Below are 14,176 nucleotides of genomic sequence, written 5' to 3' on the forward strand. Positions count from 1 at the left end.
ACGAGAGCAGAAGAGGGTCAGGGACACCAGGCCTGCCGCCCCTCCCCCACACCATAAAAGACGCCCCGCCCGCGCGCCATCGCAGCCGGTCGACCGCCACCCCGAGTCGACCCCCAACGCCTCTGCTTCGGTCCGAAGCTCACGCCCCCGAGGCTGCGGGAACCCACGGCAAGACACTCACCGCGGAGGAGCTAAAGAGCAGGACCTGCCCGACCGCGCCGCAGACCCGCCCAGTGCCCGACGTCCGCCCGGGCCCCGCCCTGCCCCGCCCCGTGAGCGGATGGCGTCATCACGTCGACCCGCTCCCTTGCCAACGCTGTCCTCGCCCAGGAGCGACCTGGCCTCCCTCCCCACCCCCACTCGCCGGCTTTCGAGTGCGCAGGCGCAGACCCGTCCGCGGTTTCCGCCTCTGCGCAGGCGCCGTGCCCCTCCCACGGCGGTTGGCCATATAGAGGCTGGGGGTGGGGGGGGGAGGTCAAGCGTAGCCTCTTCTCCTTTACCAAGATGGCGGCTTGTCCCTGTTTCGCCACGGTTCCTACCTTATGAGCTTGGTTTCCTTACGCTGATAAGAGTGGAGCAGGTAATGTGAGTCTTTGCCTTGTGAGTACCTAGAGTGGGGGAAGGGCGTCTCTTTACTAGGAGCTGCTGAGGAAAAGAGAGGCGGACAGGGATAGGGGCAGGTCACGTCACGGTAAGACTGCGGAGCGACCACGGGGCTGGAGCCTTCGCCTCTGGCTCTCTCCTCCGGGAAGATGGCGGCAGCACCGAGTTGGGACCGCCGGAGCGGGACAGCGGAGAGTACTGAGAGCGGCCGAATGGGGCTGCTCTAGCCCCGGGCCGCCTTCGTCTCGGTGGTACCGGGGCCTCGCTTCCATTGGCTGCAGCGGGTCACGTGGGCCGGCGGGCCTGTGCGCGGACCATCGAGTTGGGCACNCCCGGGCCGCATCGGCCCGGGTGTCCCTTCTCCCCGCGGGCGGTCTGCAGGCTCGCAGCTGTCCGACCCAAATGCCCTCGCACAGGACGCATTTCTGCAGGACCCCGACCGAATGTAGACTCGGTTGCTGAGACTCTGATGGGCGACGGCTCAGTGTTGGGGACGCCGGGGGGTACCGAGAGGGCATGTTTGCCACCATCGACTCGGAAAATGAGAGGGTCAGACTTTGTAGGAGGGTTTGCACGCCGTGTGCACCCAAAGAGAAAATCTCCCCGTGTATTGTTGAGAAAACGATCTTTATGGTCAGATGAAACCTCTAGGGATGTAGGTGAGTGACATCTCCAGTAACAGGATGACTTGTCCTTCAGTTTTGAATTTGGTTTCTGTGTCCTCAGTTTCCTGGCTACTTTAAACCCGCAGGCAGTGACTTCCCATTTGTTTGGTGTCTGCTTAAGGACAGTCACTTTCTTGGCAGGTAACTTTTTCAAGGCCCTATTAGGACAGGGCACGTCACAAGTAGGATTTTGTCCGAAGCAACTGGTAGTGCTGTGCTACAGAATAGCCTTAACGTTCACGTATGGAGTCAAGCCTGGGGTATTGAAACATTCAGTGAAATCTAGTGCTCAGGTTCAGATTTTGATAAGTTTGAAAAGTAAGCACCCCAAGCTAACCTCGTTAAGTACGTTGAATATTAAGGTTCTTGGAAGCAGTGTTTTAAAGTGGTTGAAAAGGTATTTGGTTAAAAATGGCTTCCATCACTTGAACTCCCAGTTCACAGTCTGAAACCTCAACCATCAAGCTTATCACGAGACTTCTAGGCTAGGGAAAAAATGGAGTACGCCCCTTCAAGTCTTGAGGGAACAACATTTGAAAGCCAGATAAACAGTTTACAATGAGGATTAAACTTTGCTTTCCTGAACTACTGTCGGATCTTCTGTGTGCCAAGCACTGTTGATGGAGTTACTTCATTTTCTCTAATCCAGTAGGCCTCACCTGGGTACATGTACAACGAGTTTAAGGAGAGCGCTCCTATGGTGCCATCAGCCCACATTCCTGGGCACCTCTAGGGCCAACCCCAGCTGGATCTCTGTCACAGAGCCCTTTCTCATGGGCCAAGCTCCACCTCTCAGCAGCCTGATGGGAGAATTTCTTCTTGGATCATCGAGTTTTATGTGTTTCTTTTCCTTTGGTTTTCTTGTTGGGGCTTCTGGTTGTGTGACGTTGGCCTCATGACATCACTTCTTCAGCAGTTCAGTTCAAAAACATTTATTGGGAATTGTATGCCAGATACTTTTAAGAGTTCTAGGGACGTAAAGGTTAAGAGGATACAGACTTTTTTCCTTTCCTTAAGCAGCTTATGGTTTGGTATGGGGGACTCACTTGTAATTAAGTTAGGGAGTTTTAAATGCAGCAGTGGAAGTATATACAAGGTATAGAGATATGAAAGAGGAGGTGGTAGTTACCTGTTGAAAAGTTTTTACAAAGAATGTGGTTCTCAAACTGCGTTTAGAGGATGAGAGTTTTCCCAGAACGAGGTGTTCTACACAGGAAGACTAGCTTACGCCAGGGGGGTGCGTGGTAGCCATAGGTGGTGGCACAGACGGCAAGAGGTGGAGAATTTGAGAATTTGGTATGCTGCTAAAAACATCTCAAGTGGTGGAGGGCCTGCCTGAGGGCCTGTTGTGAAGGACTTTATGCCCTTCATTCAGCTCAGTCTAGGACACTCTGACCTGGACAGGATTTCAAGTGATTACATTGTCCCCCTTGATGATTTATATGAGCTTTAGTTACAAGTGGATGAGAAAGGGGCTCCATTAATGCTTCCCGGCTGAAACTTGTTTACATACCAAAAGGGTTTGAGCAGAGAACACACTTTTTGAAGTACGAAGCAGTACTCGTGTTTGATAAGGGCCATTCAGTGTCCACCCTTCCCACAGGGCTAGACATGATCCCTTTCCTATTAAAAAAGAACCAAGCTCCTGGAAGAAACCCAGCACACAACTGAGTTCTCAGTTACCAAGTTATGGTGGCAAGAAGTCCAGCATGCATATTGGGAAAGTTTTTGGCCAAGTGGAAAAACAGCCAGAGAGCATCTGTGAATCAAAAAGCCTTTTCCCTTAAGTTCTGAGAACACCGCAACATTCAGCATTTGAAAACCAACGATACCAGACTCTTTTCATTAGTATGACATTTAAAGAATTGATTACACAAGTTATTTTGGGCTAAAGTAAGTTTGTGTTCTGTGTGTTTTTGTGTGTTGTTTTATAGTTGTAAAATCAGAGACATTTTAGAAGTGATATCCTTAGGAGGCTGGTCCCCCAGGCGTGTGGAAGCTCCTCGAACGCTGCTAGAGACGAGGCAGACGTATGGTCCCAGACGTGTCTGGGCATCATATTGTCTTAGCCGTCTTGATGCTTGCCATTAATCTAGTAGCAATACGTTGTGTGTACTCTGCCTTAATACTTTTTATTGGCGTTCATACGGGTTTTAAAGTTAAAAATGAATTTTATTTCAAATCAAGGTTCTATCTTCAGGTAGTTTTAAGAAGGAGAAATAGGGCACCTGGGTGGCTCAGTTGGTTGAGCATCTGACTTCAGCTCAGGTCATCATCTCACAGTTTGTGAATTAAAGCCCCGCATCGGGCTCGCTGCGGTCAGCCCGTCAGCACAGAGCCTGCTGTGTGTGGATCCTCGGTCCTCCTCTCTCTGCCTCTCCCCCGCTTGCACCCTCCCAAAAGTTTAAATAAATATTAAAAAGAGAGAGGGAGAGAGAAGGAGAAATAAAGGCCAAAGGGCTTGTGAGGAGACACCGGACCTCCTTCCGCAGGCATGCGCACCCATCTCGCGGCGGGACCCTTCGGTCTTTGCCTCTGAACAGCACGTGTGCTTGCCTGCTTGGTTACTGCTCTTCCTCCCGTGCTCTTTGCACACCTTGTCTCCTACTTGACTCAGAATGGGTATGAAGTTTCTAGCTTTCTTCCACTGCTGTGCCTTTGCAAATAAAGGCGCCTTTAGTTTGGTTAGTCCGGTGTTCAGTGTTCGAGTTATGACTCCATAGTGCCATTCCCAGCGAGGCAGCTGGTGTGACGGGATGGTTGTCCTTTCCTGGGTCAGGTTTTGTTTTTCCTGAGGTTCTTGTGAGTTTTGCTTGTTTTTTGGCGTGTTTTAGTTTTCTGTGTATTTGTCATTAAAATTGAACCCCAAATTCAACAGTTGTCTAAATTTCTTTCAAGAAATAGTCTTTTTTATCTGATGAAATTCAGTATTTCATTAGTCTCCTTTTGAGTAACTCTCCCCCAGGCCCCCATCTGCTGGGATCGTCCTGAAGATCTCACCGCCCACTTGCCTTGGGTCCTTGGTTTCCTGGAACCTGTATCTCCGTCTCTCTTGACTTCTTACCCTCTCATTTTGATGGAGCACTTCCTCAAGGAGTTGCCTGGGAACAGATGCACGGGCGATATGTTTTCAAAACGTGTGTGTCTGGAAAGTGCTTCTACCCATGCACCTGAGGGAGAGTTGGACACCTTTTGCTCCGTCTGTCTTCCAGGATTGTTGCTGAAGGCTTCACCCATTCTGATTCTAGGGTCTTCATATGTGGCTATTTCTTCTCTGAAGCTTAGTGCATTTCTCTCTCAAGTTCAAAACACCCAGTGCAGCAATGTCCCTTGGAGTCTGTTTTCATATAATGTCTTGCCTTACACTTTAGGTTACTTTATTTGGAAACTTCTTTAACTCTGGCCATGTTTCTTAATTTATTGCTTTGATTTGTTCCCACTTGCTTTCTCTTTGTAGAATTAGACTATCGTACCTTCTGGACTGACCCTGATTTTGCTTAGGTTGTCCACCTTGTTTCTGGAACGTACTCTCAGCTTCATTCTAGACATGCTGTTGAGTTGTTCTCACTTTATTTCCCTAGGAGTGTTCTTAGTGACTTCTGACGTCCTGGTTTTATTTCGTAGCTGTTGTACCTCCGCTTATCTCTCAGGACATTCCTGACTTGAGGTTTTCTTTCCCTGAAATCATGGTTTACTTCAGGCTACTTTTTGTTGAGGTTTTGGCTTTCGTATCAGAGCCTTTCTGTGCTATCTGGGGATATTTCCCCTCTGCTCAAGCGTCAGTAGCTGGGACTTGCCAGCTGTGGCCATCACTGCAGAGGCACTGGCTGGGCCCTGGCCTTACAGCACTCTGTTGGCTTCGTTCTGTCTCTCCAGATTCTCCACAAAAATACCTTCCGGCCTCTTGCCTGTGTCCAGGGGGCCAAGTAAGGGAGAAGACTACAATCTTAGCAGTAACTACACGGACAGACTCACTTCTGTGTCTTCAGAATGGTGTCTCACCCGCCACTGTAACCCGTAACCCCAGTCCAAAGATTCTAGTTGCCTTCCCAGGGGGAAAATCATAGCCTTTGACCAGGGTGTGAAAGGCAAAAAAAAAAAAAAAAAAGTCCTTTTTAATAGTATTTTCTGATCATTTTTCTTTCTGGGTGCCCATCAGCAATGTTATTTTTAGCTTCCAACTTGAATTTCACCTACATTGTAATTCTTCTGTTCTTTACTACTCCTTTGTAGCCTACCTGTGGGTTTTCCTTTGTCTTACATGTGTGCTGAAATGCCCTGGCAGAAAAGAAGAGATGAATAGGTCAGTCTTATTTAAATGGTCGGGAACCAAAGAAAAATTTCAGTTTTGCTGATGTCAGAGAATTGACATTGATGCCATATTTCTCCTAGAAATTGGAAGAAATAAGCCTGACCATTTTAGTACCAAGTGTGAGGGGGCCATGTGTACTCAGGTGTTGTGGGATATAAATAATTTGGCTCATTGGGAGGGTAGTTTTACCTCTCCAATGACTATCCATGCACCCCCTCTAATCTTATTGAATTTGTATGAATTTTTCCTATAGAGGTGCTGGCTGTAGTGAGCAGAGGATATTTTTTCCAGCACTGTTTGTAATCAGATATACACACAAGGCATGCAATATCAGCAGAAAATTTGTGTTTTCATTCAACATGCAGTTGTTAATAAACGGGAAATTTGCATGTAAACCTTGGAAAGATAACCATGAGGCATTTTTTTTTCTTTAATATTTTTTTAAAATATTTTTTTTATTTATTTCTAGGAGAGAGAGAGAGAGACAGCATGAGCAGGGGAGGGTCAGAGAGAGAGGGAGATACAGACTCTGAAATTGGCTCCAGGCTCTGAGCTGGCAGTCAGCACAGAGCCCGATGCGGGGCTCGAACTCACGAACCGCAAGATCATGACCTAAGCGAAAGTCGGATGCTTAACCGACTAAGCCACCCAGGCGCCCTGCCATGAGGCATTTTAAATGACATTAAATGTAGCAGGTGGTTAAACAATGTGTATAATGTGACATTTTTATTTAGATCATGTATTAATATAGCCAAGAAAAACCCTTAGATAAAACAACTTTGGAGATATTTCTTAGAGAAGAATCATGAGAAATTGCCAGTTTTATGTTATTTTATTGTAGTTGTGTTTTACAATTGTTTTAAATGATTATTTCTTTTAAGAGTGAGAAAGAAAGCACGAGAGGGTAGAGGCAGAGAGAGTGAGTGTGAGAATCCCAAGCAGGCTCCACACTCTGCACAGAGCCTGACACGGGGCCCAGTCCCATGACCATGAGATCACAACGTGAGCCAATGTCAAGAGTCTGTTGCTTCACTGACTGAGCCACCCAGGCACCCCCGTGTTCTACAATATTTTCATGATGAAAGACCTGTTCCTTGGTAGACCAGCACTGTGGCAGGCTTGCCGTAGTGGTAATAACACCAGTGTTAACATAGCCTTCACGGCCCCTGCCCGTCCTCTCCCAAGCTCTGTCATGGGTGCAGGAACTTTTCAGGAGGCTGAGCTGCACCCTGAGACCCCGCCGTGAAACAGCAGCTTCATCTGGAGCAAGGAAGTGGGGAGCCGGTATTCAGTAGCAGGTACCATTTGGCAATCAGTATGGATTTTTTTTTTTTTACAAATGAGTGTTTTCTGAAAACTTATTTGTATGAATTGATAATTTTTAGATGTTGCTGAAGGTGGACCTTGTGAGACATACCAGCAACACTTGTCCCTTAGTATAGATGGTGAGGCCTTTGTTATTTCTGCCCAACTGGACAAAGTGTTGGGACATTTGTAAGGTGAGGGAGGTGGTCCTCACTGGACAGGCAGTCAGGAGGCCTGGACTTTTGTTTGGGGCCCATTCTTTTTTTTCTTCTCTTTTTTCTTTTAGCTTATTTTTCAAAAAATTTAAAAAATGTTTTCAAGAGAGAGACAGAGAGCATGTGCGCACGCACACACCCACAAAAAGCTGGGGAAGGAACAGAGAGAGGGAGACACAGAATCCGAAGCAGGTTCTGGTCTCTGAGCTGTCAGCACAGAGTCCAATGCGAGGCTCAAACTCACAAACCGTGAGATCATGACCTGAGCCAAAGTCAGATGCTTAACTCACTGAGCCACCCAGGCACCCCTAAGTTTATTTTATTTTGAGAATACTCTGGTTTCTCTTCAGATCGCATAAATCTTCCGCCTATTTTATTTTGAGAGACCCAGCAAGTACGGAAGGGGTGGAGAGAGGGAGAGAGAATCCTAAGCAGGTTTGTGCTGCCAGTGCAGAGCCAGATGCAGGGCTCATGAACCTGAGATCACGACCTGAGCTGAAACCAAGAGTCAGATGTTTAACCTCCTGAGGCACCCAGGTGCCCCGGGGCCCATTTTTAACCATTCTTAATCACCCTTATGATTATGGTGTTTCTTGACTTGTAGAACTTTAGCTTCTTCTTTTTAAAGGTAAGAAAGCTGAATCTGGGAGGTTTTGTTGTTATCCTTCTGATAGCACAGAACACTTGATCAACTCCTTTTATCAGAAACTCAGTTTTCAAGTTTGGAAGGATGGCACTTGGAGCCGATAGTCACTCATTTAGTACATTCTGTGATCCGTGTCAAGGATGCACAAGTGATAGGAAAAGCTTTGCCTAGGAGAGCTTTCATTTGTTGATGCCTGTGCAACAGGCTCCATGCCCTCTATTTCCAGCAGTGCTTTAACCCGGTTATCGTGGACCCCAGAGAACATCTGGCGGTGTCTGGAGACATTTTTGGGTGTCATGACTTGGGTGCTACTGGCATCGAGTGGTTAGAGGCCAGAGGTGCTCAGGGTCCTACAGTGCCTAGGAGAGCCCACGACACGGAACTGTCTGATTGAAAAGGTCAGCAGGGCTGAGGTTGAGAAGCCCTGCGTTGCAGGTCAGTCCTTAGAAGGGTTCTGGGCTGTAGCCCCCCAGGCTCCGTTTTTCAGTTAAGAGTGGAGGCTGCCTGGATGAAGCCCCTTGCACGAGTAGCTGATTTAGGGCCACATTGCCCGCACTGTTGGAGCTCTCACGTCACAGATCTCCAGGAGGGTGATGGGAATAGGCAGTCCTCAGTGAGCTTATTCCGTGCCCTCAGTGGCGGGGCACTGGGGACGAGCTGGCGCAATCGGTGGTGATACCACCATTGAGAGCAGCTCCTTTTGACAGGACAGGAGACGGCGCACAGTCAAGATTGGTAATTATTCCATCCTTGTCTTTGTCCTTAGTCTTAGAAGTCTGACGGGTGTAAATATTCAGCCTCGACCTATTTACCTGTTGTTTTCCTTCTGTCTCCAGGGCTACTCCAAAGCTTGGGGCTGAGAAGGCAATACCCTGTCCACACTCTTCTAGCCTAAGAGTGGGGCCATCCAGGCCTTTGCAGTGAGATAGACGGTCTACCCTGAAATAAATACTAAAATTGTCTTGCATCCCTTAGATTTTTGAATCTCTTTCCTGGGTTCGGTCATCAAATGTTAATTTTTTTACCAAGTACATATCCATCGGCAAGTTCCGGGTAAGGAAGTGAAGTGAAATGGAAGTTCCACTCCTAGAGTCGGCAGTCGTGCAGGGCCCGTCTCTGCGGTAACCTGCAGACAGCTGCCGTCTGTCCCGTCTGTGACCGCCGTGAGGGATCAGCTTTCTTCTCTGGACTCCTTCTGGACTGGCGATTCCATCCCGTTCGAGCAACCCAGCCCCGCCGCCTCGCTGACGTCATCTGGTGGATGCGCAGGCCTCACGGAGTCCGTCCTCTCTTGGTTGCACCTGCCCCGTCCCCGTCTGCGTTACAGGATAAGCCATCGATAGGCTTTTGCTTGTTTTGGCTCCTGCAGCGCAGCGGAGTGACGGGTCGTGGCAGGCAGCCTCTGTGTGCTTTGAGGGAACGAACAGGCAGGGCAGCATTGATCGCTAAAATGGGAATATGCAGAACGCTTGTCTTTCAGTAACTTTTGGTGAGTTGTAGTGGGCTGCTGAACCCAGAACAGCTTTCTAGACTAAGGGATACGCTGGGCAGAGCAATAAGCCAGTCCACAGGCCAGGTCCCAACGTGTTGCTCTTGTGTTCCTCGAGCTGCTATTGAATTTGTGGCCTCCGCCAACCGTGGAGCAGCTTTTTCCTGAGGTTTGGATGTGCTTGGATTAACAGACTGCTGTGATCCAAGAGCATTCAAAGCATGTGCCTTCTCCACAGAAGCACAGCACCACGTTTAGGGGCCGGCTGCCGCCTGGCCTCGTGTTCTGGCGTAAAGCCGTCTCCTTTTGCTCGGCTTCTAGACTGTGTCCCCTGTCAGCATTCGTTCCTTTGTGTGAACCTTCTGGCATCTGAGCTTAGGCATGTGCATGGAGCTGGGGACCACATTTATAAAGCAGAGCAGTAATTCTTGGCCTTGCTGTGTCAGGTGAGAGGGAACCCTGTGAACATGGCTCAGCTCGCTCTCTCCACTCAGGAGCAGGACACACTGTCTTCCCAGCAGCAAGGTTGGTGGTGGCAGTGCTTAAATCTTCTAGATACAGCTCAGGCTGGACCAGTGCTACTTTTGGTTTCTTTCTGGAGAGGCGAGATAACTTGAGCCAGGTGCGTTCAGCAAGTATTATCATTTGCCGCAGAAAGTGTTGTAGAAACGGTTTTGCCGTTCAAGGGAGGCTCTGCTGTGGAACTTGCTGGTGGTGTGGTATGTCAGGCCTTTGTGCATCACCAGGCCTGTGTGGCTGAAGCTCAGTAAATGGGGCTGGGAGGGAGGGCACTGTGGGCCAGTGACTCCAGCGAGGGGCCGGGTTCCCCCGATCCCTGGTTCTGAGGCACCCATGAGCCTCTGGGTGCGTATGGTTCCTGGGAGCAGGGATCAGCTGCGTGCAGGTGCCATGATGGCAGCTATCTGCATGGCAACCGTGCCCAGCCCCCAGGAGGTTTGCATCTGGAGGCTCCGGAGAGAGCTGGCCTCCAGAAGCAGCCTTAGGGGAAGTGGCGAGGCTGGAGAAAACACCCTTATCCCCGAAAGGCCCAGATCTCACGGCACAAGTAAAGGTGGAGGGGTGGAGGGGGGAGAAAACAACAGATGTGTAGAGTTAGAAGAAATAATTTTGGAAAGGAGGTCACGTATTTGGCATTTCTTTTGCTGTTTTTAAGATTTGGTTGAGGTGAGTGACTTGCCGAGAGGCGTTTCTGCTGCTCAGGGCTCCCTCGGTGCAAAATGTGTGGTTTCTGATTCCCTCTCATAGAGAGTTGAAAACTTTTGGTTCTCTGTTCAACTCTTTCTTTAATATTATAATTTAAAAAAATAAAAATAAGAGGAAAAGATAGCCCTGCATGAACCTTTCCACCTTTCTGTTGTATGGTTCTGACCGTTGTGAGCCGTGTTACTGATGGAGCCGTGTTGTTCTTCCTGCTGGAGAGAGAGTACTGACTCCTGGACGCCAGGCATCGGGCGAGGGAGTGGGCTCCCGCTCCTATGTGATGTGTTCTCTATTTTCATAGATACTTAGCTCATTTAGGGCTACTTTTCAAATGGAATTGCTGAAGTAGATGCACTGTTCTGACTTTTTCTGGTAAGGAGGAGATTAGCTAGGTGGGCCTAAAGTACCAGCTTAAAGCAGCGTGTGAGGTCAATTTGAAGAATACGATTTTTTTCTTTTGAAACAAGGCTTCTATTTTGATACACTTGCTTATGCTGGGAGCTGACTTGCCAGCCCCTGAGACCAAAGTTCTGTGTTGCTTTTGTCGCCCGCCAGTGAGCTCAGCAGTGCTGCCAGGCTGCCTGTGCCCAGGGCCCCGTGGCTCCCAGAGCTCAGCGCAGCGACGTCTGGGACGTGCAGACAAGCCAGCTGCAGCCAGAGCGACCCATCGGGCTTGGGGCTTTCGGGGCCCCTCCTTAGCTTATACAGGTGCTGGAGATGATCACCATGTCCCCTTGAGATCGGTAAGTGGGACTCTTTTCTGAAAAATTGGGCAGACAGAGAGCAAAAGACTGTGTTGCTTGAGGAGAGTCAACAGTTGATTTGTAAAAGTGTGAAAGACCAGTGGCCTTTGTTAGTCGGCCTCACCTTGCCCTTGGGTGGTTGGGGTTTCAGGTGTGCTTCATGCAGGTGATGCTCCCGGGCCAGAGATGGCGCGGTAAACCTCCAGCCTTGCCATTTCTTTGGAATGCAGGCTTGTTGGTTTCGGGTTGTGCTGGCAGTTGTAGGACTGAATCCTCAAGGAGAAAGTGGCGTGTGCAGGGTGCAGGGGTGGTCTGGGGTCTCTCCCTTCCGCCGTTGCCACTGGAGCTGACATGAGTGATGCTTGTCTGCTGTCGCTTGGGCAGGGGCTTTACTGAAGGCTGTAGCCTGGCTAACCTTTACTTGGTAAGAATATTTTAAAAAATTGTTTTTCATACTTATTTATTTAGAGAGAGAGTGAGCATATGTGAGTGGGGGAGGGATGGAGAGAGAGAATCCCAAGCAGGCTCTGCGCTGACAACGCATGGGGCTTGAACTCACAAACTGTGAGGTTTTGACCCAAGCCGAAATCAAGAGTCTGACACTTAGCTGACTAAGCTACCCAGTGCCCCCTTGGTAAAAATATTTTAATTCCAAAATGTACTTTTTGTCTGTCTGATCTCCTCGCCCCATCCTGAAGTGGTTGGGGTGCGTGTGTGCTTTCCTCTCCTTTAAGCCATTGCTAAATGACACGGTTGCTCTCCTCAGCCAGCCATGGCCAGTGCTCCTTTCACATGACGTGGCTCGCCCCGTCTGCTGCTGTCTGTGGGTCTGTCGCTGGGGTTCCCAGTGCCCGCTCAGATGGGGCGTTCTGTGCTTTTCCCTTGTGGACGTGGTGTCTGAGGAGCCTGAGGAGCCCCGAGGGGCTCTTGGCTCCCATCGGGGGGCTGGTGTGGGGCCCAGGCTGACCTTGCTGCTGTTTGGGATGAGCAGCTGTCCAGGTCTCAGGTTGTGCCATCAGCAGCTTCCCTGACACTTTGTGATGGTTTGAAAATCTGTGTTGACCAACTTAGAGAGGATGATGTCTATCGGACGTCAGTAAGATGGAGGTAAAGCTTTGTCGCGCTACATAGAAGGTGAGAGAGAGATGCACCAAGCCTGACAAATTAAACATGTAATCAACTTTGAATTTGAAGGATCAGTATCATTTGTTTATTTAGAAAATAAGTCATTTATTTACTTATTTATTTTCAAATTAAAAAGTAGTTCCAGGTGCACCTGGGTGGCTCAGAGAAGCGTCTGACTCCTGATTTCAGCTCAGATCATGCTCTCAGGGTCATGGGGTGGAGCCTGCTTGGGATTCTCTCCCTCTCTGCCTATGCCCCATGAGGCCCTGCAAGCACACTCTCTTCTCTCTCAAAAAATAAAATTAAATTTTAAAAAATTTACAAAGTAGTATTATTCTCCATTGAAAATTTAAAACTATCTTACAGAGGAGTTGTAAGACTGGTACAAAAACACTTTTTCTTAACTATTTGAGAGTAGATTGGGCCCAGGAATCCTCATCACCCTTGGATATTTTGGGGTGTTTCCCACGAACAGGACACTCTCCTTAACCACAATACAACCATCAAAATCAGGACGTTAACAAGAATGCTTTGGTGCCTTCAGACCCATTCACATTTCACCGGAAGAATCCATTCAGAAGCACACAATAACATTTCATTGTTGGGTTTCTGTAGTCTTCAAACAAACATTTATGGGGCGCCTGGGGGATTCAGTCAGTTAAGTGTCCAACTCTTGACTTCGGCTCCGGTCATGATCTCATGGTTCTTGGGATCAAGCCCCACATTGGGGCTCTGCCCTGACAATACAGAGCCTTCTTGGGATTCTCTCCCCGCCTGCCCTTCCCCTGCTCGCTCGCTCTCTTCTCTTTCAAAATAAAACAAGCTTTTGAAAAACCCTACAAACTGGAACATGATTCCATCTTACCTTGGCTTTCTTGGTCTCATCATTTAATGAGTACAGACACTTACTTTGTAGAATGGCCCTTGGTGTGTATTTCATTTTGACTAGGTTCAGGCTTGGCAGTTTGGGCTGGAATAGCACAGAAGGAATTCTGGGTTTTCTTTGCATTCTGTCAGATGGCACACAAGTTCACTTTGTCCCATTACCGGGGATGCTCACTTCAATCGCTGATTAAGGTGGCGTCTGCCAAATTCTCCATTGTGGAGTCTGTGTCATTAGTAAGTATATGGTGGTGAGATACTTGTGAAGCCAAGTATTTGTTCGTGTCAGATCTTCATTTTGGTTATGTATCTGTATCAATATAGGCTATAGCCATTGCCCATTTTATTTACAGTATCAACCCTTATCATCAAAGTTACTTACTCTAATGTTCATAGTGACCAGGGAGTGCCTCCTTAGAGCTGGCTCCTGTGTCCTTTTTTTTTTTTCTTTTTTTAATGTTTTATTTATTTCTTAGAAAGAGACAGTGCGAGCAGGGGAGGGTCAGAGAGAGAGAAGGAAACACAGAATCCATAACTGGCTCCAGTGTCTGTCAGCACGGAGCCCAACGCGTGGCTCAAACCCACAAACCGTGAGATCATGACTTGAGCCGAAGTCGAACGCTCAACCGACTGAGCCACCCAGGTGCCCCGGCTCCTGTGTCCTTCTGAAGCATCCCCATTATTTGTTTAGAACTTGCTTTTTGGGGGGCGCCTGGGTGGCTCAGTCGGTTAAGCGTCCGACTTTCGCTTAGGTCATGATCTCGCGGTTCGTGGGTTCGAGCCCCGCGTCGGGCTCTGTGCTGACTGCCAGCTCAGAGCCTGGAGCCTGTTTCAGTCTGTGACTCCCTCTCTCTGACCCTCCCCTGCTCACGCTCTCTCTCTCTCTCTCTCTCTCCTAGAAATAAATAAAACTTTAAAAAAAAAAAAAAAAAGAACTTGCTTTTTGGTACAGCAAGACACTCTGGTCTCT

General features: G+C 48.6%; 2 protein-coding genes across 4 annotated transcripts in view; one reads left to right on the forward strand and one right to left on the reverse strand.

Annotated features, from left to right (window-relative positions):
- SEPTIN2 (septin 2) overlaps positions 1–777 on the reverse strand; it is a 33,603-nt gene extending 32,826 nt beyond the window's left edge. The window contains exon 1 of one of the 2 annotated variants that reach the window (XM_077757286.1): positions 540–777. The gene's annotated coding sequence lies outside the window, so the exon portion shown is untranslated. Of the gene's footprint in view, positions 1–181; positions 254–539 lie in introns of those variants that run through there. The other variant, XM_077757301.1, reaches the window with a different exon arrangement.
- HDLBP (high density lipoprotein binding protein) overlaps positions 465–14,176 on the forward strand; it is a 72,602-nt gene continuing 58,890 nt past the window's right edge. Inside the window, exon 1 of one of the 2 annotated variants that reach the window (XM_077757270.1) lies at positions 465–580. The gene's annotated coding sequence lies outside the window, so the exon portion shown is untranslated. The remainder of the gene's footprint in view (positions 581–14,176) is intronic. The other variant, XM_077757276.1, reaches the window with a different exon arrangement.

This window comes from Crocuta crocuta, unplaced genomic scaffold, assembly GCF_008692635.1.
Source record: "Crocuta crocuta isolate KB4526 unplaced genomic scaffold, BGI_CrCroc_1.0 scaffold290, whole genome shotgun sequence".
Classification (NCBI taxonomy): domain Eukaryota; kingdom Metazoa; phylum Chordata; class Mammalia; order Carnivora; family Hyaenidae; genus Crocuta; species Crocuta crocuta.